Raw genomic sequence first — 25,803 nt, 5'->3', positions numbered from 1 at the left:
TGAAGATGTAGATAAAATTTAAAATGAACTATACATTAGAAAAACAAAATATGTACTTTGATATCCCTACTTTTAAAGGGAACCTGCCGTTTATTATTATTATTATTATTATTATTTATTATTATAACGCCATTTATTCCATGGCGCTTTACAAGTGAGAGAGGGTATACGTACAACAATCATTAACAGTACAAGACAGACTGGTATAGGAGGAGAGAGGACCCTGCCCGCGAGGGCTCACAGTCTACAGGGAATGGGTGATGGTACAATAGGTGAGGACAGAGCTGGTTGCGCAGTGGTCTACTGGACTGAGGGCTATTGTAGGTTGTAGGCTTGTTGGAAGAGGTGGGTCTTGAGGTTCCTCTTGAAGCTTTCCACGGTAGGGGAGAGTCTGATGTGCTGAGGTAGAGCATTCCAGAGTATGGGGGATGCACGGGAGAAATCTTGTACGCGATTGTGGGAAGAGGAGATAAGGGAGGAGCAGAGAAGGAGATCTTGTGAGGATCTGAGGTTGCGTGCAGGTAGGTACCGGGAGACTAGGTCACAGATATAGGGAGGAGACAGGTTGTGCATGGCTTTGTATGTCATGGTTAATGTTTTGAACTGGAGTCGTTGGGCGATGGGAAGCCAGTGAAGGGATTGGCAGAGTGGCGAGGCTGGGGAGTAGTGAGGGGAGAGGTGGATTAAGCCGGCCGCAGAGTTTAGGATAGATTGGAGGGGTGCAAGAGTGTTGGAAGGGAGGCCAGAGAGCAGGAGGTTGCAGTAGTCGAGGCGTGAGATGATGAGGGCATGCACTAATGTTTTTGCAGATTCTTGGTTAAGGAAAGCACGGATCCGGGAGATATTTTTGAGTTGTAATCGGCATGAGTTGAAGAGGGCTTGGATGTGTGGCTTAAAGGATAGAGCAGAGTCGAGGGTTACTCCAAGGCAACGAGCTTGTGAGACTGGGGTGAGTGAGCAACCATCAAGTTTGATGGAAAGGCTTATTGGAGGAGATGAGTGAGGAGGAGGAAAGACAATGAACTCTGTTTTATCCATGTTAAGTTTTAGGAATCGTGCAGAGAAGAAGGATGAAATAGCAGACATACATTGTGGAATTTTGGTTAGTAGAGAGGTAATGTCAGGTCCAGAGAGGTAGATCTGTGTGTCATCGGCATAGAGATGATACTGGAAGCCGTGGGACTCTATGAGCTGTCCCAGGCCGCAGGTGTAGATGGAGAACAGCAGGGGTCCAAGAAGTGAGCCTTGGGGGACACCGACAGATAGGGGGCGAGATGAGGAAGTGGTGTGAGAATGATTGATTTATGCTGCCAGTTGTTTGGGCAGCATGAGATTCACGACACTCAAGGTCCACCATCCAGAGCCTACAATTCAAAAGCCAAATTGTAGCAAGAAATTCACGAGCCCTTAAAAAATGCGCTAGCATAAAACCTAATACTAAAACTTCAGCACTCTGAAAACAAGCCTGTGTGAGGATAGAGGTGGATGCTGATATCACTGTCATGATGTCTATGGAATAGTGAGGAACCGGGGCTCCTAAGCTGACCCTCAAACTAGGGGGCCATATACTATCCCTAATCTCAGGGAGACTCCTGATGGTGGAGAGGCCTGAGTATCCTTCCTTGCCCTGTTCCTGACCAGTCTTGATCTGATTCCCCCTCTCCCCTGGGGTGTGAAGAAACCCACAGATAAACACAGTCAATGAAAAAGCAAAACTCTGTCACACCTCACACACACAAAGGTAAAGACAATAAGAGGTTCAGGAGGAAAAATAAAAGCAGGAAAGAAGCTACAAAACAACAGGGGTAAACTCCACAACCACACCAAGCAAACAAGAAAATTTTCACAAGTAAGTCTGGGAAATCACACGTCACAGATCAACTTAGAATAAACTATAGCTGGCATGGATGGAAGGTTTCAACCAGCATAATTAGGAGGAGAGCAGATGTGATAGGCCTCCCAACAACATGTGACCAGAGGAGCAAACAGACCAGCAGAGATTAACTCTTACTAGCCTGCCTATGAATCAGCACACAGCAAGTCAACGCCAGAGTCTGCTTGTGTTGATCCCAGACACCAGATAAACCATCAGGCGGAGTGTCAGAATCTGCAATCTGAACAGTGCTTAACGACACCATGACAGTCGGTGAGGTTTGTGCAATACTCCACGTGATAATCACATATTCTGATTGCATTTGCTGTGATCTAGTTATAGATTTTTGTTTGCCTTTACCATCATTTAACCATCAACATCCATTTTCATCATTACACCGGCTTGTCCTCAGAGCACTGAAGCTGCTACTTAGTATTTCTATCAATATGAGTTATTGTAGCATGCATATTTTACATTGAAATGCTGCAGTATTTCAGAGAAAACATATTTTAAAAAGTAAGTCAAGGACTTGTAGGGATTCACTCACTGTGGCAGCATTTGAAATAGGCACGAAGCTGCTTGGTGCAAAACAGGTCGGGTTATCAAGAGGCATAAACCTTCAGCACACAAACAGAAAAATAACATCCTTCTCTTGGCACAAAGGAAAAAAATATAAAAGAGTCCATATAGCAGATACGGTTTCACAGAGCAGGCTCATCCGTGCAGAGGTAAAAGCCCAGCAGATAAGCTTTCAAAAGTGTGTCCAGAAGAGATCAGCGAACCCGAGGTTCGGTGTTTGTACCAAACACAGACTTTACAGAAAAAAAACAGAGTTCGAGTTCGGAGTCCAGGTGCTTTACTTATGATCAGAGTCGGACTGGCTACTGGAGGAATCTCCAGTAATGCCAGGCTTGGATTCAGATACCTGCATTGCACTCCGGAGCTCTCACCTGAGCTCCGGCATGCAGCCGAGACTGTACCGCGAGCGCCGAGTGATTGATTCCCTGGCGATTGCGGTTCAGTTCATGTCAGCTGCAGGTAGGCAAGGGTGATCTCCGGAGTTCAGGTGAAAGCACCGGAGATCACCCCGGCCTGTCTGCAGCTGACATAAATTGAACCGCAATCGCTGGGGAATCAATCACTCGGTTCTCGCGGTACAGTCTCGAGATTCCTCTGGTAGCCAGTCCGACGCTACGTATGATCACCACTCCCGCGAGCATTTTTTAAGTAGACTTAATAAAAGTTATATTTTAACTTAAACCCCTACCCTTGAACTGTGAAATATTGCCCTTTAATTTGGTTGGAGATCGTTAGCTATCATAGACCCTGTGATACGTCCCACGAGCATCACTGTGCTCGGGTAAACTCAGTGCTCAGCCCAGTGTAAGCCGCATGCAGTGTATGATCAGATCGCACTGGGAGTAGCAATAGCTTGATCGGATCTATTGTGGGAGGGGGGAATCAGATTAGTTCTGGTCAGGAGTGTAGCCAGGCACGGGACACCGGCATCTCCACTATCAAGAGTAACCCTGGGGTTAGGGAAAGCGTAGGGTCCCTTATCATCAGGGACAACATAGGAGCCCCTGTCCCTTGCTATCCTACAGCCACATCGTGATACCAGCAGTGATAATCTCCTGCTGATGAAACACTGATTGCGTTGAAACAACAACACAAACCCAAATAAGTGACACATCACTGAAATCACGGTCTCAGCCCCTACATCTTCCTGCGCTCAGATTACATAGCAAAAACCTGCAGCAGATTCCCTTAATTTTTTCAACGGATTGAAGGGATAAAGCAGCTGGTTGTGACATATTTCCATTACTTGACTCCAAACATCAATATCCTTATCTCCTCCTACATCATCTATGGGAGAAAGAGTTGGGATACCCAATACACATCCCATGGTTTAATCAACTGTAATAAAATGTGTATGGTGGTCTGTACTGGAAAAAAATACAAAGAGTTAAAAAAAAAATCACAAAATAAATATTAACCTAAACTAATCTTGTGCAGATTATAACTGAGAAATGTTGTTCCAAAGTTAAATGCCCTTTGACAACTAATGCTGAAGCGTACAATAGTGATGCTTGGAGCTTGTACAGCTCCGCGGCACACATCAGTTCTCACTGTTAAACATTGGCTACGGATGGTAGCAAAGTACAATATAATACGGAGCAGTCATCAAATGGGAAGTCACAGGTATCAGTTTAGTTTTACCTTTAACCACACAATCATAGTCCTAAACTTTGTGCCTGTTAAATGTTAAACCTCAAAGAAAATCTTAAAAAAAAATGTCTCCAGGTCAAAAGTGAAGTTTTTGCTCTTATTTTATTCCCAGTGCTGGATAGTATGATTTTAATTCTTTTTTTTATATCCACCATAATATTCGAGATTTTGCCCTTTTTATTTAGTGTTAGTTTTTATTGGGGTGTGGCTCTTTAAGGTAATAATGTAGAGCAGCCCAAAGACACCCCGCCCCCCAGAGAATCATGTGAGCACTGCCCCTTTGGTAAAAACAATGTAAATTAGCACTAGAAATTAGCCTAAATAAGTTAAGAGCAAAAAGTGTCCAGTTTTGTCTGGTGACAGGTCCTCTTTAAGGGGTCCTGTCTAGGTTTAGGGTCTTTTTTGGCAAATACTGCAGCCTGGCAGCCCATTCTTCAATTCTTGTCTGTGTCATTTTAATGTGGTAATAACTCTGGAACGCTTCTACCAATTCCAGTTTCTAAAGGCCCCGTTACACGCAACGACATCGCTAACGAGATATCGTTGGGGTCATGGAATTCATGACGCACATACGGCCTCGTTAGCGACGTCGTTGCGTGTGATACCTACGAGCGACCGCTACCGATCAAAAATACTCACCTAATCGTTGATCGTTGATACGTCGTTCATTTTCCAAATATCGTTGCTGTTACTGGACGCAGTTTGTTGGTCGTTCCTTAGGCAGCACACATCGCTACGTGTGACACCCCGGGAACGACGAACAACAATGTACCTGCAATAAGGTGGGCGTGTCGTTAATGCGGCTAGTCTCCGCCCCTCCGCTTCTATTGGCGCGCCGCTGTATGACGTCGATGTGACGGCGCACGAACCTCCCCCTTAAAAAAGAGGTTGTTCGCCGCCCACAGCGACGTCACTAGGAAGGTAAGTATGTGTGACGCGTCCTAGCGATATTGTGCGCCACGGGCAGCGATTTGCCCATGACGCACAAACGACGGGGGCGGGTGCTTTCACGAGTGGCATCGCTAGCGATATCGCTGCGTGTAAAGCAGCCTTAAGACTGATTTTTGTGACACATTGCACTTTGTTAGTGGTAAATTCAGGGCAATAGGTTTTGTTTTGCTTTATAAAAATAAAAAAGGTAGCAATTTTCAAATTTTAGTTGCAGCAGGTGCAGACAGTATTCATTCAGGTGTGAAAAACTTGTTGCATCATTCCCAAGAAGACTCCTGGCTGTACTAGCTCAAAAGAGTGCTTGTACTCAATATTGAGCAAAGGGTATGAATACTTATGACCATGTGATATTTCAGTTTTTCTTGTTTAATAAATTTGCAAAAATTCCTACATTTCTGTTTATTTCTGACAAGATGGGGGGCATCGTGAATATTAATGAGGAAAAAAAATGAACTTTTTTGAATTTACCAAATGGCTGCAATGAAACAAAGTGTCTGAATACTTTCCATTTACACTGTATATACCCTTAAGGCCTCCTTCAAACATCAATGTTTCCGGTACTTGTGGTGTCCATTTTCACACATACTAAAGACACGGACACACATAGACCAATTAAAATCAATGGGTTTGTGAACACGTCCATGTTTCGATGTGTGCTCCACACGGCAACATGTCCGTGTGACATCAGTGTGACACATACTGGAGGAAACACGTCACTTAAAAGAAAGAATCCGGTGCTGCTGTTGCTTCCGGGTCCTGCTCATTATGCTCATGCATATTCACTGCACTGACCACAGACCCGGAAGCAACAGCGCCGGAGACAGGTAAGTATATCAGCTCATGCTGATATATACCGGATGTCACACGGATAGCACATGGACAGCAAACTGTTGCCATACACAGTGACACATAGATGGCCCACGGAACTTCACAACGGACTGTGCAAAACGTTTGTATTTTGCATGGACATGTGAAGGCAGAGTTCAAATGGCCGTATTTCACAGTCTGTATATGAACCGCAATTCAGAGACTGAACATGCATCTCCTGACCCAATCTTACAGCCTTATAGGCACATAGGCGACAATGAGTTCGGGTCAGGAGACTTGCGTTTATTTCGTGCAGTTCAGTCTGTATATGGACCATAAAATACAGCCATCTAAACAAGATAGTCATACTACACAAAACTGTAAAAAAAAACAACAATAACATTACGCCCATGTGTCTACTTTCCGCCAGCATCATTTTCCAATTATCCTTTTATTTTGTTAGGATACTAGAAGAGATAAAAGTTTAAGCAGTCATTTTTAGTTTACTAAATAGGTCCATTTAGTAAAATAGACCTATTTAGTTTTGAAGTGTCTTTGAGGGGCTTTTATATTGTAACCCTCCCAAAAGTTAACCCATTTTAAAAACTGCACTCCTCAGATTACTCAAAACCGATTTCGGCAATTTTCTTAACCTTTCATTTGCTTTAAAAGTAATAAATGCAAAAAACGAGTGAAAAATTGTACATTTGGATTGCTAAAATATTGTACTTGGATTGCTGTGGTAACCCATCAGAATCCCGTCATAATCGGAGTAAGGAGTATTGGTGGTCATTAAGGGGTTAAATAAAATAACAAATGTTCATAAATCCTCCAAATAGTAGATGTGGACAGTTGCAATCAAAATTTTTCAACCTCAATTGCAAACTAGTTTTATAACAGAGAACCTGTTATCAGGATCAGGCATGATAAACTAAAATGTCTGGGCAAATAGGCGCCGGTCTCCGGTCTCCTGATTTAATAGGTATTTTCACTGTAGAAATCTGCAGGCTGGTCATTCTATAATCACCATTAGAAGTTTAGTGTAATGAGCTGTTCATGCATCGGGTTGGGACTGTGGGTAGGGTCTTCATTTATGCCACGGCCCCTCAGCTGCCTATTGTGTAAGTATATTCATGCTATTTAACCCCCTTCAACCCCCGGGCACTTTCCGTTTTTGCGTTTTTGTTTTTTGCTCCCCTTCTTCCAAGAGCCGTAACTTTTTTATTTTTCCGTCAATCTTGCCATATGAGGGCTTGTTTTTTGCGGGACGAGTTGTACTTTTAAATGAAACCATAAGTTTTACCATATGGTGTACTGGAAAACAGCAAAAAAATTCCAAATGCGGAAAAATTGCAAAAAAAGTGTGATGGCACAATAGTTTTTGGGATGTTTTATTCACCGTGTTCACTATATGATAAAACTGATGTGTGGGTATGATGCCTGATGCCTCAGTCGGTGCGAGTTTGTAGACACCAAACATGTATAGGTTTACTTGTATCTAAGGGGTTAAAAAAAATTCACAAATTTGTCCAATAAAAGTGGCGCACGTTTTGCGTCATTTTTGCGAAACACGTAGCGCTCTTATTTTTTGGGATCTATGGCTCAGTGATGGCTTATTTTTTGCATCTCGAGCTGACGTTTCTAATGGTACCATTTTTGCACAGATGCTATGTTTTGATCGCCTGTTATTGCATTTTGCGTAAAACGCGTGGCGACCAAAAAACGTAATTTTGGCGTTTGGAATTTTTTTGCCACTACGCCGTTTACCAATCAGATTAATTGATTTTATATTTTGATAGATTGGGCATTTCTGAACGCGGCGATACCAAATATGTGTATATTTATTTATTGTTTAACCCTTTAATTTTCAATGGGGGGAAAGGGGGGTGATTTGAACTTTTAGGTTTTTTGTTTTTTTTTATTTTTTAAAACTTTTTTTTTACTTTTTTTTTTATTTTTACTAGTCCCCCTAGGGGGCTAGAGCGATCAGCAATCCGATCGCTCTTATCTATCTGCTGATCACAGCTATACAGCTGTAAACAGCAGAAATAGTCACTTTCTTTTCCCTCTGCTCCCGGCCGAGGAAAAACTAAAGTGAAACTTCGTAGCTGCAGGCGTCATCACATGACCCTGTGCTACGATGGCAATCACCGATAGTCACGTGATCACGCATGTGACTTCCGGTGGGGGCGGCGGTAAGTAAAAAACATGGCCGCGCGCATTTAGATCTTGCTGCCAGACTTTGGCAGCAAGATTTAAGGGGTTAATGGCCGCGGGTGGAAGCGATTCCACCCGCGGCTAGCAGGCACACATGTCAGCTGTTGAAAACAGCTGATATGTGTGCTGACCACCGCCGCCTGCCCGCGGCAGGGGGCGGGGCTTAACGGGACACGCTCCATGACGGATATATCCATCCATGGTCGTGAAGGGGTTAAAGTTCTGTTCAGGCACCATCCTTGCGCAGATCGATTTGGTTGCAGGCTTCAGTAAAATGGTGCTGTTGCTGGAGCGTAGCACCCAAGGGGCAGGGGGAATCAGGCATGGGTCTCGTACCTGCTTTACCCGTCCCCGAACCGGTGTGGAGGTCTGGGATGTCGCAGTGGCCTGCCCGGCTTCGTGCCCCGAGGTGTACACCAATAAAGAGGGAGGATGATGGGGATTGTAGTAGGAAGATTGTCGTGGCGCCACCTGTGGTACGCGGCCAGAGATTAGCCACCGCTGCTGTCTCTGTCCTCCGGGACGGATGGTAATAGCAGCAGAGATGGTGTCGCTCCCCACAGGCGGAGCGGGCCCCGGGAAGGATGATGAGGGGAGCTAGTGATGGCGATGGCCTTTAGCGCCGAGGCGCAGGGTGGCGGCACCAGTAATAAGAGTCTGAGTCAGATGCTGCGGTTCCAGGTATCTTTACTCACTCTTTGTGACGCTAGCCCGGATAGTACTGGTCACTCGCTGTGATGTGCCCAGTCGGCCTCGGAAGCAGTCACCAGTGTTTGAAAGAAGAAAGTCCTTTGTCAGAGTTTCCCTTCCAGCCATGGGGAACCTGGGCCGTGCGCTCCGCTCCAAGCCCCAGACCCCGTGAAGAGAAGAGAAGAAAGAGTTGATGGTGTCGTGTCCCAGAACTGGTGTCCTGGGTAGACTGACTGAAGATTGTGTGAGTGTGCGCCTACTTCTACCCCAAGTGGAACCCGCCTCCCAGGTGGCTGGCTTCAGTGACCGGGGAAGTCCCATGCCTGGTGATGGCCATCCCCCTGCCTACCCTGAGCCAACCCCTTCCCCCATGGGAAGGCTCCTAAGCTATATGTAAAGTGTAAATGTGTGATTAACCCCCTCCTTACCCAAGGCGAATATCGCACCTTAAATAAAGTGCAATACTCTGTGGTGACTGGAGCCTTAGGGGCGCCACAGGAGCATGCACACATTGTGTTCTCGGGTCGTCATTGAGCCAAGTTAATCTGCACATGCACTACCATGGAACTATCTTCCTAAAGCCTGCCAGGAGGCTAATGTGCACATGCACCGACAACAGCACCATTTCACTGAAGCCTGGAACCAGATCGATCTGCTCAAGTGCCGTCCACGACTATTGATGGTGAGGAATTTTAAACAGCATGAATACACTTACACCAAAGGCAGCTGAGGGGCCATAGCAGTGATGAAGACCCTACCCACAGTTCCGCCCCTCCCGTCAGGCTTCAGGAAGATAGCGCTGTGGTAGCACATGTGCAGATTGATATCTCAGCTCGATGACACCTTGAGAACACAATCTGCTCATGTGCCGGCATCAGCTCCATTTTACTGAAGCCTGCAACCAAATCAATCTGCGCAAGGATGGTGCCAGTATGGAATTTTAAATAGCATGAATATACTTACATCAGAGGCAGCTGAGGGGCCATGGTAGAGATGAAGACCCTACCCACAGCCCTGTTCTACAGTCCTGCCCTGATACATGAACAGCTCATTGAACCAAAACTTCAAATAGTGATTAAAGAATATCCAGGCTGCGGATTTCTACAGCGAAGGTATCTGTTAAATCAGCAGAACGCCTTTATCCCCATACATTTAGTTTACCATGCCTCATCCTAATGACAGGTTTAAACACATTTACAAACTTTCCGCTATTGGCAATAAACTAATCAAACAAGAACAATTTAAATAGTTCAACACAACTGGTTTAACAAGAGATTCCCCCAAACTCAGCAAAAAAAAATAACCCTCCTAATTGCTACTGCAGTTTCAAGAGTTATTTAACTCCTTAATGACAAGTGTCTTTAGTATGTTCTGTTCGTATTGTGGCTGTGAGTATGCATATCCTATACTCGTGGCTATATAACATAGAGGGACTACAGACTTCTAGATTTAGACCGGACAACAGAATATATAATCCACTATACTTGGATCATAAGGGTAAAACTTGCAATACTAGAAACAAGGAACGTGTATATAAAAACATATAGATGGATAGATAAACAGACAGACAAACAGACAGATAGACAGATAGACAGACTCATTTACACACACCATAGGTTTAGTGTAGGAATCTCCTATGCCATGTTGAGTCTTCCAAAAATGTGCCAATCTTTATGGCAACTCTTCTCTTTGTTTGGATGGAAGTCTTAAGTAGCAGACCCCACTATGTGACATCTATATGTCCCAGATATTCACATTACCCATATAGCACCGCATGATCCAACGAGTAATGAGGACAGATATACATATCTGGTTGGTAAAAAGCTCGTTTTTTGCAGGTTAGTGGTCAAGTCCATGGACGACTTTTCATAATATCTGGTAATAACACAACCCTTCGGAGCGGTCATAGATGCTCAGTTTCCCTCTAATTACAGCTAAGAAAATAACTGTAATTGAAGTATTTTTCAGTCTTTGGTTTCCTGTCCATTAATTTTAACATTTTCATGAATAGAATCAGTAATCTTCAACTTTCCATGTATTAACATATAATTATTCGGATTCAATAATATCCTAAAATGAAAATGACAGTGTACATGGAAGATATAATAAAGGCCTGTATTGTACTCTACGTCATGACAGTTTTGTGCTGTAAGGGAATTGCAGTTTCTATGTATGGGATGTATCTGCAAGGGATTTCCTGGTTAGAACCATGTTCACACGAGGCGTTTTTTTGCAGCATTTTGTTTCTGCAACCAAAACCTTCACTTTTGGCAGTAAATAAGAAGCACATGCGAAACACGTGTCGGGACCGGGTCCACATGTGAGGCTGACAGACTCCCCTCCTTGGGTTCTATACATACCACAGCTACGTCCTTCAGGTGCCAATCTCTCCACCATTGTATGACTTTTTTCTTTGTCTAAGATCATGCTATGTAATTTCTGGTGGTGTTACATACTGCTGCGTTCAGGCCCTGATTTGGACCTTATCCTGTTGGTTACTTTTTAATACATAGGCATTCCATTATTCTACTGGCCTAGGGGATATACCATTGATTTTTCTGGTTATTTACATGTCCCTTTGGGATATAAAAATACTACCTTGTTCCCCGTCTAGAAGCTAAGGGGTGGCCTGTCCCCCTCCCTGGGACCTCTTTCTCTTTCTGTCTCATCTAATTGGATTTTAACTATGTATGTTTAACCACTAACTATCATTACATGTGATTCCAATATTTGTATTTTTTTGTAATAATAAAAATTGTATACTTTTTCACAATTGTGGTACAGTAGTTTTACTCCAAAAACATGGTAAATACCCCTTATTGTTCACAAGTTTTTGTATGTATTCTATGGGGTTCATGTATATTACCGCCAATATGAGGTCCGCTTTACTTGGTCTTTGTTTTTCTAAATAAGAAAAGAGCTGCATATAAAAGAAAGCAAATAGATGTAGGTTTAATTGACAAACTTGAGGTGATCAGATCTGTAGTGGTGAGTCGCTGGAGCAAAGCACCAGTGAGGAACCCGAGGTCCGTGCGAGGTCAAAAGACGTGTGACTGAGGAACACCCTAAAATTTTTAGACCCAGCTCTCACTTCCTGTTGATTACTAATACGTTTGAAAGCGGGGAGATAGAAGCCGGCAGGAATTTTTCACAAGACTCGCGTGACATCACAACCTCATGTACGTGAGAGCGCTGGCCCTGCCGGAACTGTGCCGGCAGCGTAGGCGAGTATGAGCTTTTTTTTATTTTAATGGCACCAAACATGGGGAATCAGAATGGGTTGTCCACACAGTAGATAATCCCTTTAACAACCTGCAGATATGGGGTTAATCAGCATACTTGTATTATTGGAAACCGTAAAAGGGTGGGCGTGGCTGGCTGGAGTTAGTGAGTGGGAGATGAGATAATGGGCATGACCGCCCAAGCTTAGTTAACATTAATTCTTAAGTCAATATAGCCATGGAGTTGTTCATAATAGAAGCGGGAGACTGGGGGTAGGATCCATAGACAGCTAAGCCCCCCTTGCTCCATCAAAGTGATATATTTGGTAAACGTGGCCTGATACGTTTTGCCTGTCAGGCCACATTCACCAAGATGGGTATCACGCCCACCAGTTAAGCCGCAAGTATGCCACTTTGATAATCCTAGGGCGGGGCCTTAGCCCCCCTGCACCCTCTATGTCTGGGGGTCTTACATCCAGAACCCCACTTCTATTATAAACAACTCTATGCCTACATAGACTTAAAAATTAATGTTAACTAAGCTCAGGCGGTGATGCCCACCATCTCATCTCTCACCCACAAATCCCGGCCATGCCCACTCACTTCCAGTCCCTGATAATACAAATATGTCGGGTTAATCTACAGGGTAATAGTATTCCACTGCACTGAAAGCCTGGCTACCAGGAGGAAATTAAGTTTATTCCTCCCAGCAGCCTTGGTCTTTCAGTCATGGAGGCGTGGCTTCAGGCATCGCTCAGTGCAGTGAGCAGCAGCTGTAACCACACCCCCGGCACTAACTGACAGCAGGCTCTTCTTTAAGCTTTGTAATTGTTTGTGAACCCAAGATAGTAAGAATTCTGCTTGAGTAAAAATAACTAAATGGTTGGTGTAGAATTGAATTTTGGGTGTGACACTCATTATCATTAGCGCAGCTACTGCTATACACCGCTGCCATCAACACTGATGGGCAAAGACTGTGAAAAATGTAATCCCTGGACCCGGTGTAATATTTCCATTCCAGTCTCACCTATGTACTAATACATACCCATGCACTGGGATGTTGTGTGCCTTGCTGATCATACAAGGTGGACTAGTTCTTGGCTACAGAGTAAATCATTAAAATATCCACTGTAAATGCATCTTGTCAGCGCAACATCTTCACACATGGCAGACGGAGGCTCACAAATCCCTGGTTGCTAATTAAGCGAAATAAAATCCCAGATGGTGAGAATCTTTGCAGATTGGAGGCTGTGAACATGTACAGTAAATGACAACTTCTAGAAGCTTCGTAAATTCTGGTTTACAGATATCTAGTCAGAACCCTTATCTCTTGTGAGGTGAAGTGTACATGTTAGATGTCATAAAATTAAAATTCCCTGCAAAATAACGAACAAGTTTTTCTACTTTAATTTAATTCACCTTAATAACAATCACTAAAATATTGTGTAATTGTTTACTCCATTATTTGTACGATTTACCATGTATGTAGCAATTTTCTGCCAAATATTAAAGGGGTTGTCCACTACTTGGTCAACTCCTTCTCATTCCTCTTGTTCACACCACAAAAATAAATAAGCCTATGCTTGCCTCTGGTGTGGCCATGGTTCCAGCGATGTTCTTGGGACCCACATGACACGCGAGCCCCGCAACTAATCAGCGCCAGCCTCCTTCACCCTGTCTTTGGACATTTGACCAGGAAGTCAGCGCAGCTCTCCGAGTGATTGACAGGTCTCTTCTGATGTACACACATAGAAGAGCCCTGTCACTAACTTGAAGGGGTGAGGAGGAATAGATGGCCATGGGGAGCGCTGGACTAATTTCACCTTTCCTATGGTCCCCAGCTGGATCTTTAACTCACCAAAAGGTAGCCTAACAGAGGCCATGTTTTCAATTTTGCACCTGACTCAACACAAGTTTCAAAAAATGCCTCTGCTTGCAAATAATTGCATGTTCATTGTACTTTATGTGCAGACACATAGGAAAAATATAAACAGTGGTGTGAAAAAGTGTTTGCCCCCTTCCTGATTTCTAATTCTTTTGTATGCTTGACACATGTTAAATTTTTCAGATCACCAAACAAATGTAAATGTTATACAAAGATATTACATGTAAACACAAAATACAGTTTATAAATGAAGGTCTTTATTATTAAGGTAAAAAGAAATCCAATCCTAAAGAGTCCTGTGTGAAAAAGTGATTGCCTCCTAAACCTACTAACTGGTTAGGCCACCCCTAGCAGGAACAACTGCAATCAAGCAATAACTGGCAATGAGTCATTTACAACGCTCTTGAGGAATTTTCTCCTTCAGGATTTTTTGGTTGTCAGCAGAATTCATGGTTCCATTTACCACAGAAAATCTTCCAGGTCCTGAAGCAGCAAAACAGCCCCAGACCATCACACTACCACCACCATAAGTCTATGACTAAGGGCCACACTGGCCTGAAACGCGTAAGACGTTGCCTTTTAACCTTGGATGTCCCTCTAACGCATGTTAGTTTTAACATTTTTTCAAATAAAATGAGTTTTTAAAAAAATGATTACACTTTTTGGACGTTGTTGCTGGATTAGGAAAGGAATTTCCATTGCTATCTATCCTACTTCTCTGAACACGGAGTTCATGTCCTTGCACCGTCCTGAAGTCTGGAGCCAGATGGAATAATCATGTGGGTGAGCGGAAAAAAAACTTTTTCTACTACCACCACCATGTTTTACTGTTGGTATGATGTTCGTTTTCTGAATGCTGTTACTATGACGCCAGATGTAATGGGACATACCCTTTCCAAAATTTCAACTTTTGTCTCGTCAGTCTACTGCGCAGTGTCCTAAAAGTCTTGAGGAATATCAAGATGTTTTCTGGCGACAATGAGATGAGTTTTTATGTTTTTTTGCTCAGTAGTGGTTTTTGTCTTGGAACTCTGCCATGCAGCCCATTTTTGCCCAGTCTCTTTCTTATGGTGGAGTCATGAACACTGACCTTAACTGAGGCACATGAGGCCTGCAGTTTCTTGGATGTTGTTGTGGGATCTTTTGTGACCTCTTTGATGAGTTGTCACTGCGACCTTGGGGTAATTTTGGTCAGATGACCACTCCTGGGAAGGTTCACTACTGCTTTGGGTTTTTGCCATTTACGCAAAATGGCTCTTACTGTGGCTCTTTGGAGCCCCAAAGCTTTAGAAACGGCTTTATAACTTTTTTTTCACACTGAGAGATGTAAATTACTTTGTTTCTCATTTGTTCCTGAATTTCTTTGGATCGTAGTATGTCTAGCTTTTGAGGATCTTTTCGTCTATTTCTCTTTGTCATGCAGGTCCTATTTAAGTGATTTCTTGATTGAGAACAGGTGTGGCAGTAATCAGGCTTGAGTTTGGCTAGTGAAATTGAACTCAGCCTTCCAAAGCTGTGATACACCACAGTTCTGTTTAAGTGGGGGGGGGGGGGGGGGGGGGCATCACGTTTTCACACAGGGCCCTGTAGGTTTGGATTTCTTTTTCCCTTAATAATAAAGACCTTCATGTATAAAAAGCATTTAGTGTTTACTTTCAATATCTTTGTCTAATATTCAAATTAGTTTGGTGATCTGAAACATTTAAGTGTGACAAACATGCAAAATAATAAGACATCAGGAAGGGGGGTAAACACAACTTCACACCACTGTATGTATGTATATATATATATATATATATATATATATATACATATATATGTAATTTATTATTATATTATCTTATATATTATTTTATTTATTATTTTTTTTAATTGACTCCTCAAAAAAAATAAACATAAAACCCTTTTCTGCTACAGAGGAACTCTGTTTGCGCGCTTTCTGCTTCACAAAAAGTATTTTTGAGTATTTGCATCTGTTTGGTTTTTTTATTTTGAATTGTAAACCTCTGTACATATTGTTCACTGTGCTCATTTTTTCCCTTGTTTGCCCAGATTTAGAATTTTTGCTTCCTGGAAGAATATAATCTACCACATCCTCATTCTTCTTACCTTGAAACTAGAAAAGGGACCCAACCTTCACCATACCCATTCCCAGTTCTCGTCTTGGCATCTATGGTAACTGCTATAGTCATTAGTATTCTCTATAATAGAAAATTTATGGCAAACATGTTTAAAAAAAAAAAATACAAATATAAGGTGACATGGAAAGTCAATTTGTAGGCTGTTTCGCCAACAAAAAGAGATATTGTGAGGTTAAAGAGCTACCAAATGACAGGGCACAATTACAGCATTGTTCACATCACGGGGAAGGTGCCTTCTGTTATTACATAATTGTGAACAATTCTGGGTTTTATCAGTGCTATAATGATATTAATGAAGCATTTCAGTCTGCACACGGCCTTCTTCATGTCACTGTGTTATGAGAATGTTTCCTCAGTTTGTTGGGATATTTCCAAATCACGAAACATTCAGGCTCTTGCCAAATGTTCTATTTACTGAAAAATATCCCTTACTCCAACCCTACCAGCCCCTGTCATCCATCTGCTGACAGTCATTATAGAGGAAGACTAGTAGGAAGACTCGAAATATAAATTAGGACCCTACAACAAGTGGAATTGATTATTTAATGATGATGTCATTAGATGGGCCTACAATTGGGCTTTATTTATCAAACTGTCTAAAATATAAACCTATCTTTTTTTTCAATACACATTTTTATTGATTTTATATGTGTCATATCCTTACCGGAGCCCGCTCCTGCGACTTCTGCTTCGGTCACCAGACGCCGATGTATTCCAGCCATGGACTGTGCTGGTGATAGGTGAGGAGTCAGTGCCAGTGGCTCTGGTGAGCGCAGGCTCCACTCATCCATTAAGCTGGGTTTCCCTGGCACCTGCAGTACCACTGGCTGAATGTAGGTGGCGTGTGTCTTCCAACTGAAGTTACCACCATTCAACTACAACCAATGGGAAGACACCACTCCCTTCTTATTCCCCCTCCTGTCTGATGGTCATTGCCAGATATAGTTTGTATTCCTGCTAGACTCTGGTTCTCCCTGCTCTGGTTATTGATTCCTGTTTTGACCTCTGCCTGCTCTCTGACTACTCTCCTGCCTGCCGTATTTGTAACTCACTGCCATCTTCGGTTTTGACCTCTGCCTGATTTCCTGACTATGCCCTTGTCTGCTGATTTTGTCCCTGTTCTGCATCTCCTGGTTTGACCCTGCCGGACTACTACTTTCCTCTGGACTGCAGCCTGCCACAGATAGTGATCTCCGTGGCCCTGTATAATTCTAAATCCCTGTATAGGGGTTAAAGTGTTTCAGGGTTCTTGGAATCCTGTTTAGTAAGCGGCTTTCCTCTATCCTGTCCGTATCAGCCATCTTGGGACTGTGGTTCCGAGCAGGCATTACAATAAGTAAATAAACATCAAGAACTATCTGTGAAATCTCTTAGAAGGTTACAATATTTCACAATAATGGTTTCCATTTTTTAAAAAATATTTGCTTATCAGCTAGTGTTGGAATAGATGATTTCAGAAAACACCTAATCAAAAACCTTTTGGAGACCAAAATGGGAGGAAGTAAAAGATTTCTCACTTCAGTATTTTCCTTTGACCAATAATGAAAAAATATCATAGCAGGAGAGGGTCGGAATTAGAATTCCCATCAAGTTTCAACGTCGCTGATAAATAATTTCCAACAATTACTCAAAAATGGGCAAGTCCAGATACCCTGTAAGAAATCCACAGGAGTGGACACATTGTGATCCTATCCATTTGAGTGGTTTGCTCGGAAGATCAAAGGCGTAGGTAAGCTCTATGCAAAATTTTAAATTGAGTTTCTCTCCATTGCTTATTAACTATAACTTGGTGAACTCCGAGCCTTCCCTCTCGTATTTTAGACCCTATATTCTGATCAGTGAGTTGTTTCTCCCTCTGCTTAAAAAAAATATCAGGATTTGAACTGGTCCTTGCCTTAAAGAATAATAATATAAAAAAAATACCATGCTAGGTGGGCATCTTGGAACTTAATTTTGCCATTAAGAAAGGATATTCCATGTTCATAATAAACCTTATTCTTTTTGTTAGCTATATTATTAACCATTATGCATATATGGTTCCAAATCTTTTGATTTTACTGACTTTTATTCTGATCCCTACACTTTCTCTCCAAGACCTCCCCTTCTTCCTCCCCTTCCTTTTCTTATCCTTTCTCCCTTGTTGTCTAGACCTTCCCTTTTTCCTTTTACGTAGTTGATGATATGTGAATTGCTATATTTAGACCCTTAAAAAGGGTATTAATACTGTTGTTGGGTATTTTTTATTTTTATATGTTCCCAGACCTCCACTTTCCCAGTTATTGTTTAAATTCTGTCAATAAAAATACCTTTGAAACAAAAAACAAGTAGGGTGAATATGATAAACCTATCCTGCTGCTGATAGCAACCAATCAGAGATAAACTTTCATTTTTTAAACTGCTTTGGGAAAGTGAAAGCTGCACTGTGATTGGTTGCTACAGGCAACAAACCGCTTCATGCACCATTTGAATGACAGATTTAAAGGGGTTGTCCACTACTCTTCTGATTCCATGTTTCCTCCAGGTAAAATACAAAAAGCTTATGCTCACCTCCAAGGCCGGCGCCAGGGCTCATGTGACGTTACACAAATCCCTTGTCCAATCAGCACCAGCTTCCCTCTTCCCGCCTTCAAACAAACAAGTTAATCAACAGGAAGTGAGTGCTGCGGCTGCTAGTCACTTCATGTGGATTTCTTCAGTGTCCGAAGGCGGAGAGAGGGAAGCCGAAGCTGATTGGAAGAGGGGCTCATGTGATGTCATGTAGACATGTTTTGAAATTTGTTTCCTCAGTCAAATTCCTGCTTTATATAATGTTGTAACACTTATTAGACGATGTATGGCATCATCCGGACACATGTATTTGTGATAAGTTTTGAGTTTTGGAATGCCTTCACATTTGGATTTTGGCTCTTAAACTGTGGCAGGCAGCCAAAAACAGATAAGCCCAGCTGAGTAGGATTAAAACTGCAAATCCACAGCAGAAATCTGAATTTTTTTCGCAAATAATATTAAAAGGGTTATCTACTACCTGGACAATCTCCATCTAGAGATGAGCGGACTCATGGCAGTTCGGTTCGGCTGGTTCAGCTGGACTTTAGATAAAGTTCGGTTTTGGACCCAGACTTGACCTGAATCCAATGAAAGTCACTAATATTGCAGTTTCGGTCCCCACCCACATTCAGGCAGCCATAAACAGAGCACTTCCGGGGGAGGGTGAGCGGGGTATTTCCATTTTTTTTGTACACTATATCCGATCATGCTGTTGTTACCCCCAGTACGAGACAATCAAACACTGCAAGTGGCCCACACTGGACCGAGCACCGAGCGTACCCAAGCACAGCAATGCTTGCACGAGTTGTGTTCATACATAAAGCATCCAAACTCTGATTATTTTGTTAAGTCTTTGTTTGGTACAGACACCAAACCCTGAGTTCGCTCATCTCTACCCCATCTCAATTGCTATATTCCTCCTTATAAAAAAAAAAAAAAGAACAGCCTATTCTCCCCTCTGGTGCCAGTTCAGTTCCAGCGAGCAATGACTGCACTGGCTCTCCTGGGCCTCCCATGACATTGTTCTATCTCGCGATCCCTGTAGTCAAATAGCAACCACTTGACCCTGACTTCCTTCAGACATAACCAGAGGAAGTTGGAGAGCAGCAGTTCTCTCTTCTTTCTGTCAGTTTTGTACAAAGGAAGTGAGAGTGAAGTGGTCACTAATTGGCTGCAGGGCTCGTGTGATATAACAATGTCATGTGAGCCCCAGGAGAGGCCGTATGGTCATCACTGGAATGGCACCAGCACTGAACGTGAGTATAGGCTGTTATTTTACAAGGGAGAATATAGCAATTGAGATGCGGTTGCCCAAGTAGTCAACCCCTTTAATAATATTAGGGGTTTGTTTTCACACAAAAACTATCCATGTGAAAGTGCCAATCAGCGTTCACTGCCTTTACTGTTACATCTAAGCGGGTGTCTGACCTGACAGAATAATGATGAGCAACAGCTAATCAGTGACCACTGATCATTATGTTACACGAGCCCCACGAGACACAGGACTAATCACTAGAACGGCAATGGTGCAAGATGTGAGTGTAAGCTTTTCTTATTTTACTCAGGAGACTATGGCAATTAGGAAGGGGATGTCCAAGTAGTGAGTAGCTCCATTAAAGCTAACAAAATATATAAGAATTATATTTATCCAGCAGATATAAAAATAATTTGAAAATAGCTCATACAGGTATAAAGAAATATTCCCCTTAACCAATCCCTCAAGATGGCTGACACGGCACGAATGTGATTAGTCAAGAGGCCATTTCCTGTGGAGGATTGGTAAGGAGGGATTGGAGGATTGGTAAAGAGGGATTGGAGGATTGGTAAGGAGGGATTGGAGGATTGGTAAGGAGGGATTGGAGGATTAGTAAGGAGGGGTTGGAGGATTGCTAAGCAGGGATTGGAGGATTGGTAAGGAGGGATTGGAGGATTGGTAAGGAGGGATTTGAGGATTGGTAAGGAGGGATTGGAGGATTGGTAAGGAGGGATTGGAGGATTGGTAAAGAGGGATTGGAGGATTGGTAAGGAGGGATTGGAGGATTGGTAAGGAGGGATTGGAGGATTGGTAAGGAGGGATTGGAGGATTGGTAAGGAGGGATTGGAGGATTGGTAAAGAGGGATTGGAGGATTGGTAAAGAGGGATTGGAGGATTGGTAAGGAGGGATTGGAGGATTGGTAAGGAGGGATTGGAGGATTGGTAAGGAGGGATTGGAGGATTGGTAAGGAGGGATTGGAGGATTGGTAAGGAGGGATTGGAGGATTGGTAAGGAGGGATTGGAGGATTGGTAAGGAGGGATTGGAGGATTGGTAAGGAGGGATTGGAGGATTGGTAAGGAGGGATTGGAGGATTGGTAAGGGAGTTTAGTGATTCTTCTCCTATTTCAGATCAGTTTGACTTCTTGTCAAAATAGTTTTTGAGGCTGAAGCATCCGTTTAACGATAATTATTTTAATTTCCAAAGTGTTGAGACAGAACCAGACAGAAGAGACTACCAGGGGACTGATTAAGAGCCAAAACGGAGCCACGGGGAATCAGTGAGGTTTATTATTATTATTTTACATCCATCTAAACTCCTTAAAAAATATTTTTACTTTATTTACTGGCTGGACAACCCCTTTAAAGGTGTGCTCCCATCTCCACTATCCCATCCCAATATGTAGTAGGTGGCATGATAATATTGGCAAATATCTTCAATTAGAAATGTAGTATAGTTCTCCTGATATAGGCATGTCTCTTACCTCATGTGCTGGGCATTGCACCTTAGGTATCATACATATATAGTTTTTTTTTTTAATTTAATTGATTGAAAAAAACAAACAGAAATTTGCCCCCCACCTACAAAAAAAAGTTGCGCTTTTGTCACCATTTTTCAAGAACCGTAACGTTCGCTGTGTAATGTCATATATGTTATGAGCTGACATTTTTATAAATACCACTTTTCAGGAAGATGTGATGTTTTGATTGCCTCTTATTTCCAAAAAAAGGTAATTCTGTGTTTTTAAAAAAAATTTGTTACGCTGTTTACCGATCGGATTAATTTATTTTATATTTTGATAGATCGGACATTTCTGAACACGGCGATACCAAATATGTTTTTTTATTGTTTTATTTTCAAATGTTGCAAAGTGGGGGTGAGTTGAACTTTGTTTTTTTTCTATTGCATATTTTTTTTAAAAAATGTAAAAACTTTTTATTGCTTTTACTAGTCCTCTTAGGAGACTTGAAGCTGCAATACTCTGATCGCTAGTGCTATACTGATAATATTAGCCCCCAGCTGTCTACTTTACCTTTGCTGCTTATCAAAAATTGGCGGGGACCCCTATTTTTCATTTAATTATTTATTTGGCTAATAGCTGAAAAATCTATGTATTTACATATCTATCTATCTTTGCAAATCTTTAACACTTAAAAGTCAGTACCGTATTTATAATTTTATAAGACCCACAGGATTATAAGACGCACCCAAATTTAGAGAAAAAAAATATGGGTTCCATCTTATAATCTGGTGCTGTCTTACTGGGAGGGCAGCAACAGTGATGGAGTGGGGTCACAGGAGGCAGGGGTGGTGGTGCAGTAGGGCAATGCTACGGGCGGTGCAGTGGGTGTCCCAGATGCTCGCTGCATGCGCTGTGAGGCAGGAGGAAAGTCCAGAAAATGTTGACGGTGCGGGCTTCAAAGAAATGGCAAGCCGAGATCTCATCTGTGCACGCTCCACCTCCGGGAACCATTTTCCTTTAGTCCGGAAGAACAATGGGCTTGGATCGGTGCATGTGCAGATGAGATCTTGAGCCAAGAGCTCCATCTGCGCACATGCTGACTCTGGGCTCTACTATATAAAAGCCCGCACCGCCGACATTTTCAGGATAGCACCACCCACAGCACAGCACACTGTCCGCAGCATTGCCCCTGCCTCCTGTGACCTTTCTCCACCACCCCCCGGTAAGCTATAATTGGCTTATAAGACGCATCCTTCATTTTCCTGCCAAATTTTTGCGAGGAAAAGTGCATTTTATAATCCAAAAAAACGTTAAGTTTTTAAATGCATTTTATTCTGGTTCGTTATTGAATGTTCTCAGTGAGAGGAACAAAATTATAATCTTTTGATACCTTTTAATGGCTATTAAAAGGTATCACAATATTATAATTTTGTTCCTCTCACTGAAAACATTCAATAATTTTTCAACTGGCTAAGGCCTCTTTCACACGTTCGTGAAAATCACGCACGTTTTTCACAGACGTGTCAAAGGTGCATATTGCCCTGTGTGAGCCGTGTTTATGGCACACGTGTGTTCTCCGTGTGTTATCCATGATAACACACGGAGAACAGGAACTTTCTGCTCACCTGTCCCTAGCGTCGCTGTCCGTGGTGCTGATCTTCGGTCGCCGGTCCTGCCGACTCCCCACTGCTTCCGGCCGCAGTGAAGTGAATATTCAATGAGCGGCGGTCGAAAGCATGTGACAGCAGCGGCAGAGACAGGAGGGCTGGAGAAGGTGAGTAAAGTTTTTTTTTCTCAAACACGTGTGTTTTCTCCGGCGTGTGTCACACAGAACACCTCCGTGTGGTCCGTTTGCGTTCTGTGTGACACCCGTGATGCCGGAGAAAAACGGACATGTTGATCGGTGGAGCACACTAGCACATGTATGCTCCACACGTACACACGGTCCATGGCAGAATATGCACGTGAGCGCAGACCCATTGATTTTAATGGGTCTACATGTGCTCGTGTCTCCGGTACGTGAGGAAACTGACCAAACACGTACCGGAGACACGGACATGTGAAAGAGGCCTAACACTGTACCAAAACCTTTTCACTTGTAACTAAACATTCTTGTTCGTGTCACACGGACGGCACACGGATATCATCCGTGATCTGAACGAGTCTCCATGTGAAAACACAGAGATGTGAAGATCACCATTGATTTTAATGAGTATGCGTGTCTCCAGTACTTGTGAAAACGGACACCACACATACCAGAACTATGGATGTGTGAATTAGGCCTTAGCTGAATTCCTGAACAATTCTCAGTGTGTATCTTGAGTGGTTTAAGTGCTGCTCCTTTCTCTTACCTAAATTCTTGCATTTTGACACACGAATGTTTCCTCACATAGTAGTTAGCCATGACGTTGTCCTATTAAGCCATGTAAATGTCAATGAGGGTATACAACTGCATGCTTTGTTCACTCTTTATAGTAATCCATTGTGGTACGTCTATATACAGTATACAAAGACATCGCTGTATGGACTTTTTACCAGGGAATTGAGAATTTTGAGAATGAAAAATCAGTCTATGTGGAGAAAAATGCAAATTTGTCTGATAAGATATATTACAAAGTTGCTCATTTTCATGTGTAACATGGATTAATTAAATAAAAATTTAAATGACAGTTATGAGTTAAGCCCTATAGTTTTACCAGAGTGCACAAAATGAGAAAAGTAACATTAATTTTAAAAAATAAATAAATATATATATATATATATATATATATATATATATATATATATATATATATATATATATATATATATATTACAACAAAAATGGTAAGGGTTCAGATCTATAGAGGGTTTGGGTGAAGAGTCATCAGTCACATTTTAGGCCTGATGTCTTCCAAAGCTAAAATGCCCCTTCTTCACATAATAGAAGATACCAGTATTGTAACTGACACATATAAGTGCCTTGTAAGTAACCCCTCTTACAACTTTTATATTGGGGAGTAAGAGCTTCAATTGTTGACTATGAATGCATGTTATAGTAAATAGCAGCAAAATGCACCATACATTGAGAAAATAACAGTGTGCAGCAACGCCTCTTATAACACCACGACTGTATCTAATCAGACTAGTGCTTACTTTAAAGAGAAATGTACACATACTGTATGGGAGAGACCTGTCAATCAACTCGAGCGGGGAGGGGAGAAGCTGGCCGTGGGCCACATCGGACTAGTCAGGTCTTTCCCTATAGTCAGTTCCTGGCTGGCTTTTCAAGCTAGGGCCGTGGTTCATCAAAACCAGCGATATTTACTCCGCTCTTGATAAGGGTGCATGTTGGATTCAGAGGCTTCCATGCGCCTCGCCACAAACATACTACAATTAGGGACTCGGAGCAAGATTTTTGGCATAAGGAACACAACAGCCCAAACATTTGTGACTTATCAAAGCAATTTACAAAAAAAAATATAGCGAAATTTCTTTGTTTTTTTCTGAAATGTTGCAGTGTTTCAAAGTAGAACATACCTGGGTGCAATCATAGTCAGGCTCTGAGTCATGCTGCCAGCATGACTCTAATGAGTTTTCCTTAGAGCCCCGTGCACACGTTGAGTATTTGGTGAGTTTTTTACCTCAGTATTTATAAGGCCTCATGCACATGTTGAGTATTTGGGGAGATTTTTATCACAGTATTTTCTATTATACTTTCCCTCTGATTGTCCCAATCCTGGTTTTGGCTTACAAATACTGAGGTAGAAAACTCAGTAAATACTCAGCGTGTGCACATGGCCTAAAGGAAGTCTAGAAAAGAAGCCTATCAGGGCCATTTTGTAGCTCTAAGCACTTATCAGCAAGTCGTTGATAAATGCATGCCGGTTCAGCCTTGTGACCATGTCTACTAGCTCAAAGCAGCCAAGGACTACCCCTGGTGATGATTCTCCTGCTTTCTGTGTGAAGTTTTGTAAACAGAACAGCTCCATCTCTTCCGCTCTGTTCCGTTGATGTGGTGTCATTGCCGACATCATGGTGATTGACATCCAGCTCCCCACTGCCTAACTGTGGGGAGTCAATCAACAAGACATCGGCAAAGACATCATAGCAACAAAACCAAGTGGAAGAGAAAAAGCTACACTGCTGACAAAACCTCACACATTAAAGGGAACCTGTCAGCAGAAATGTCCCCTAAAACCTAACAGATTCCCCCTCTGCAGCTCCTGGGCTGCATTCTATAAAGGTCCCTGTTATGATTGTGCCCACTTTCTGACCGAAAAAAAGTGTTTATAAAGTTGTACCTTTTTGGCTTCTGATTCTGTAAATCCGTCACGGGGGCGGGCTGCCTGATGGCCGTTATTCTGCCCCCTGGTCCTGTATGCCGCCCCCATCGCTGATTTCAATACTTCTGGACGCCGCCCACTGCTCCAGCCATCCCCGCGCATGCCCAGTGCCCATCTCTCGGGGATGAGCACTGTGCCCAGCGTCACCGCTGGTGACGTGCACGCAGGGTTAAGATTATGGGCGGTGCTGTGATGTTTAT

The 25,803-nt window shown here is 42.6% G+C and overlaps 1 protein-coding gene across 1 annotated transcript in view; it reads right to left on the bottom strand.

Annotated features, from left to right (window-relative positions):
• Positions 1-25,803, bottom strand: part of CNRIP1 (cannabinoid receptor interacting protein 1) — a 65,333-nt gene that overhangs the window by 4,967 nt on the left and 34,563 nt on the right. The gene's annotated exons all lie outside the window — the stretch shown is intronic.

Source organism: Anomaloglossus baeobatrachus, chromosome 3 (assembly GCF_048569485.1).
Source record: "Anomaloglossus baeobatrachus isolate aAnoBae1 chromosome 3, aAnoBae1.hap1, whole genome shotgun sequence".
Taxonomy (NCBI): Eukaryota; Metazoa; Chordata; class Amphibia; order Anura; family Aromobatidae; genus Anomaloglossus; species Anomaloglossus baeobatrachus.
The sequence above is the reverse complement of the archived record's forward strand: the minus strand, read 5'-3'. Positions and strand labels throughout refer to the sequence as shown.